General features: G+C 29.3%; 1 long non-coding RNA gene across 1 annotated transcript; it reads right to left on the bottom strand.

Annotated features, from left to right (window-relative positions):
* Window positions 1-220: 220 nt before the first annotated feature.
* Window positions 221-751, bottom strand: LOC135120453 (uncharacterized). Its single transcript, XR_010278619.1, has 3 exons — window positions 682-751; window positions 542-613; window positions 221-293 (listed from the first exon to the last, which is right to left on the bottom strand). It is a non-coding gene; the product is annotated as an uncharacterized LOC135120453 (long non-coding RNA).
* Window positions 752-6,087: the final 5,336 nt, after the last annotated feature.

Genomic DNA, 6,087 nt, shown 5'->3' with positions numbered 1-6,087 from the left:
AAGAAAAGAGAAATTCGACTTAAAATTATAAGATAAATTATATAGAAAAAAGTATTTACAAAAATATCAAAGCGCTTAGTCCTGAAAAGGAACCACTGTCTATTGTTGATATGTGATTATGGTCTAAAATCCTAAATTAAAAGGTGTAATAATCTTTTATTGTACAAGACAAAAGCAATAAGTCATAAAATTAGAAAATAAATTTAGTTATAAAGGTTAACAATTCTGTTAATGCGCTTAGGTCGGCAAAGGAACCACCCTCTATTGATGATATGCTATTATTGCTAAGTTTCCTGAAATAAAAAGTGTAATAAGTTAATGTGAATATCAGTAAATCATTCATAAAGCAAAAAGAAAAGGTAAGTAGACACTTTTACACTTTTCACTAAAAGTATACTTTTATTTGTGGTTAAACGGTTTATTACGGTTTTGACAGTTTTCGACTTACAAATGAATCCAATTATTAGCAAACGAGTTTTTTACAAAAAATGGATTCCTTTTGTTATCACCACATGTTTTTTAGAGTTTTAACCAAACTTACAGATAATTTAGGTTTTTCATGGACGAAAACATTGCATTTCCAATGGAAGTGAGTTGGTTATCATTTAACTCTCTTTTATTGTAGAAGAAAAAAGAAATTCGAATTAAAATTAGAAAATAAATTTAGTTATAAAGGTCAACAATTCTCTCAATGCGCTTAGTTCGGCAAAGGAACCACCCTCTATTGATGATATGCTATTATTGCTAAGTTTCCTGAATTAAAAAGTGTAATAAGTAAATGTGAATATCAGTAAATCATTCATAAAGCAAAAAGAAAAGGTACGTAGACGGTTTTACACTTTTCACTAAAAGTATACTTTTATTTGTGGTTAAACGGTTTAGTACGGTTTTGATAGTTTTCGAGTTACAAATGCATCCACTTAATAGGGGAACTTAAGTTTTTTACAAGAAATGGATATCCCTTTTGTTATCCATTCTACCACTTGTTTTTTAGAGATTTAACCAAACTTACAGATAATTTAGGTTTTTCATGGACGAAAACATTGCACTACCAATGGAAGTGAGTTGGTTATCATTTAACTCTCTTTTATTGTAAAAGACAAAAGCAGTCAGTTATAAAATTAGAAAATAAATTTAGTTATAAAGGTTAACAATTTTGTCAATGTGCTTAGTTCGGCAAAGGAACCATCCTCTATTGATGAGATGCGATTATTGCCAAGTTTCCTGAATTAAGTTAATGTGAATATCGGTAAATCATTCATAAAGCAAAGAGATAAGGTAAGTAGATACTTTTACACTTTTCACTAAAAGTATACTTTTATTTGTGGTTAAACGGTTTAGTAAGGTTTTGACAGTTTTCGACTTACAAATGAACCCAATCATTAGTAAACTTAAGTTTTTTACAAGAAATGGTTTCTTTTTGTTATCCATTCTACCACTTGTTTTTTAGAGTTTTAACCAAAATTACAGATAATTTAGGTTTTTCATGGACGAAAACATTGCATTTTCAATGGAAGTGAGTTGGTTATCATTTAACTCTCTTTTATTGTAGAAGACAAAAGCAGTAATCATAAAATTAAAAAAATAAATTTAGTTATAAAGGTTAACAATTCTGTCAATGCGCTTTGTTCGGCAAAGGAACCATCCTCTATTGAAGATATGATATTATTGCTAAGTTTCCTGAATTAAAAAGTGTAGTAAGTCAGTGTGTATAGGGAAAGCATAAGTAACTGCTACCAACTTATATTACTAAAACTATACTTTCATTTGTTGTTAATTGATTTTGTAAGAATTTGATATATGTTTACTTACAAATTAGTCAAAATCTTGAGTCTTTGGAAGTATTCTTTTTTGATGATAGATAGTTGGTTTTCATTTAAATTTCTTTTAAAAATTTATTAGGAATAAGATAACGATATATATTAGTATAACTTTATCAAAACTCATATATTCACAAAAATTTGTAATGATGTAAATCTCTTTAACTTAAAAAACCACAGGAACAATTGACCCAATATATTAAAAATATCATTTTCTAAGTTATTATTAACTTTAAGCTACTGTTAAAAAATTCTACAACTACTATCAAGAGCCCTACCGCAGCCTGGACAAAATTAAAATAACGTTTATATAGATAGTAACTTACAAACTTGTCACATGAAAGGGCACTTCCTCGCTTGAAAAAGTCGTTAAGTCGCACTTTGAACGGTCCCTTTTCAATATCCGACGTAGTTAAAAAATTACATAAATATTTGTAAAATAGGATCTCTTTATGTAAAAATGGGTCAATTTCTTTGCAATTAATAGTGTTTAATCTCATCCGCTTTGTTGGAAAAAGCTTTATAAATTTAAAAAAATTTACCAACAAATTATTTTAAATTATATTGAGCCTTAATTATCACGCAACAAAAACAATAGCCTACCTTCAAATAATTTGTGTAAAGCACTCAAAGTGTACTTACCAAGTGCCGGCGTTGACGAGCGTTTCTTGACAGTGTAAATGGGCGACCCCTGAGAAAAAAAGTGCGAAATAGAGTGGAATCAACCAAGATAACATGGTTGCGAACAATATGTAATAAGGTAAAACAATTATAATCTTCCATGAAAAGTATTACGTATGATTTTATACCATTTTTTAAAATATTACTAACTTATGATTAGCCCACATTAATTACTTAGATAGCCACAGCTTCAACCAATTAGAGGTTGTGTGTTGTTTTTAGCTTAAGCTAAACATGAATTTAAGTTAAAAGTTTAAAACTTTCTTTTACGGTAAAAAGTTACTTTTGATTACCCACGAATTTATAGATTTCTTAAATTATTTATTTAATATCCCCATTGCTTATACGAATTTACTTAGTACAATTCGGTTGAATATAATTGAATAATTATTCAAATAATTACCCAATATAGCATTTAACAAAACCTAATATCGCATACTACTTGGGGAAATTATTTTTATTAAAAGTTTAAAGGAACGTTTATTTGCAACCCTACTTTTAAAAGGTGTGAAGTTATGAAAGAGGTCAAACAAAATTTTACAGTGCATACTTATTTTATTGCGAATTCGATGCTCTTTGAAAGCAGCTTATTTTTTCTATTTTACTAAACAGGGGTTTTTTCAGAATCTCCCTTGGTTCGGGTTGGCTCTAGTAGGATATTATTTGAGGGTTTGAATGTTTTACAAAAAATGTCATCACGAACACATTCCACGGTTTGTTAGTCCACCTCTGCAAATAAAGTTATTGAGGCAGGTCTCATTATCAATAAAATATTTTTATAGTTAGAGAAAGTCTATAAATCTATTCATATACTATAAGATTTTAAATTATTTTTACAATTCTACTGAAAGTAATATAAACATCAATGTTACCCAATAAAGCTAGTATTAAAAATAAAAAGCTGAACTTCTATTATGTATCTTATTTTTATATATAAAAAATTTAGTTTTTTATATCTTTTTTTTATAATTTTTTTATAGTTTAATTTAGCATTAGGTAAATTATTTAACCTTGTATCATTACTGTAACCTCAGTGAACTTTTTAGGTTTGAAAGGAAACTTCAATTTCTTAGTACTTTAGGTGTATATAACACTTTACGAAACAATTGTATCTTGTAAGCTGCACTAATACATATAGTTGTAATTGACCTCCTCGAAGGTCCAGCTTAAGTCCATTCGAAATAATATTTTGTTTTACTAAATAATTTGAGCTTATAAGTTAGATGTTATAAAAAAACAACAATTTTTAGAATCATAAATACGTAAACAATACTAAATTTTAACAGTTTTTAAAAATTTGAAAGGTAACGTCAGTTGTTTTTGCTTTTAGTACACCTGCGAAATATGGCCTTGTACGACAAACCATATAGCTATAAAAGATCTTGTAAAACAGATAAATATAAGCCTTGACGGTAGTATAATATTGGCAAAGAATAAAGAGTACTAAATAGCAAGTACACTTGAAGTGCTAAAAAGAAAAGTATTTAAAAAAAATGTAATGTAGTCAATAAGTAAATTATTTGTACTACTACTAATAGATATACCAACAAAAGTATGTAAAACGGTTCCCTTAGTTGCAAAATCTACCTTAAAAGTTTTATAGTTTGAAGTATACATGAAATATATATATATCTGATAACATAGATTGTAATAAATAAAAGGTAGAAATCACATTTATTTAAGTAAAAAAGGTATACGAATGGGCCCTAAAACATAGTTCAACTTTAACCAGACCAAAAATAAACAAAGTTATCAACATTAGGAAAAAAAAAATTTAAAAGATTTATGGATCTCCCACAAAATATTACTTTTTAATATGTTATCAAGAACTCTCTTTAAAAGGCCAAAATCCACTAAAAAATCTTAAAATTTCACGTACGAATCTACAGGGGGCTTGCGACGGGAAACAAAAAATAAATTTAAAAATTTTCCTAAAGTAAAAGAGTCAGAACTTTTGTATTTCTTCTCTATTTTTTTACGTAGCCTAAATAGATTGCCAATAGGACCCATATCAAAATTTATTCCCAAAAACTTACACTAATCTACTTTATATGTCCTCATAACCTTCTGTGCCGTGTTAAACCGTTTCATTTTGTTTATCCACGGCAATGTTATCAATCCTTACCAATGAGATAACAAAATCTAAAGGGGGGTCGTCCACTTCCTACAAGCGGCACTGCTACATTGGGGATACCTTAAGCCTCAGGTATCGGACTTTTAACATCAACAGGTTTATCAGCACATTAATAATTCTCAAATATATAAAGGTTCCTCATCTGACGCAATCTTGCAGACCTTTGGTCTTGGTCCAGTCGCGCCACATAGGACATAGGGTTGGCTCACCTCATTGGCATGTTTCCTCAAGGCATCATGGGGTAAATTCATTCCTTTCCAGCTGCTGCTAGATTGAGGTAAATCCATTACGCATATTTATTTGAGTGAAATGTTTCGGCAAACTTCTGTTCGTTACCTCTGCTGGAGCTGTAAATCAATCTTTACAAGCTCAAGGTATGCGTGATGGCATTACCATCAAGAGCCAAACAAAATTTATTTATATACGTTTTTCTGGCATCAATAAGGATCCATTAGGGTCAAAAACTTTAATGCGATTCAATAATTTATTTTTTCGACAACTAGTAGCTTCTATCTCTTGCCAGCAGCTTTTAAACTGATATTGGATCGGCAAAAAAAAATAGTTGTAGCTAAAATCATTGGCAGTAGCTTGAAATACATTAAATTTTCCTTTATGCTTAGAGATTAAGCATCAAACGCACCATTTCTTCAAAATCCCATTTAGCTTGAACTAGCTTTTTAGGCCGCACCTCAAGCATCTTGACTACTTTATACAATTTTTCTCTTTCTCCATAGATAGTAGCTCTTTTTGTGTATACAACTGAATTAAATAAATACCTTTAAAATTTTTATTTCCTGGAACAGTTTTAAAAGGTTGGTATATGACCTTTTAAAAATGATCTCTAAACATTTGTAAATTCTTCATTAGTGAGTTCAAATCGTCAATTAACGATTTTAGTCATAGACCTAATGGGAAGTTTTAAATATGATTTATTAACTAAGGAAAAGAAAGTTGGACATATATAACTTTTGAAAAAACCATCATTAGTTGCACTCGCTTTGCTGAAAAGGAGTTAACTTTAAAGTAGAAATATTAACTCTTAAGATTTCTATTTATGTTCGAATGAACTCATCTACAATAAGGTCCAAAGCCTCCATTTTTACCAAATATTCCATGGATAAAATCTTTCTCAAGTTAATCTCTAAAAGGGGGCTAATTCTTTTATTATAATGCACTATTTTAATTAAGGTTTGCGATATTTCACTTTTTTTTAAGAGGTAGATCTTTAATTGTATCTTGAGGAAGAATCGGTAATTACAGGTTTCTTCGAATTGAACACAGAGCACTCCGAAACAGACAAGGGAGGAAATGGAAATTAGTACCCTAATTCAAAAGAAAATTCTCTTAATACCACCTCAAAAATAACCGTATAAAACAAAAAATTACAATCAGAAGAGAAAAAACCATTAAAAATGTTTCGATCAATCGTTATAACCTTTTCGCGAAAAACCG

The sequence above is a fragment of the Zophobas morio genome, unplaced genomic scaffold (genome assembly GCF_036711695.1).
Source record: "Zophobas morio isolate AGI-343-1 ecotype UQ-CSIRO unplaced genomic scaffold, CSIRO_AGI_Zmor_V1 ptg000381l, whole genome shotgun sequence".
Classification (NCBI taxonomy): Eukaryota; Metazoa; Arthropoda; class Insecta; order Coleoptera; family Tenebrionidae; genus Zophobas; species Zophobas morio.
The sequence above is the reverse complement of the archived record's forward strand: the minus strand, read 5'-3'. Positions and strand labels throughout refer to the sequence as shown.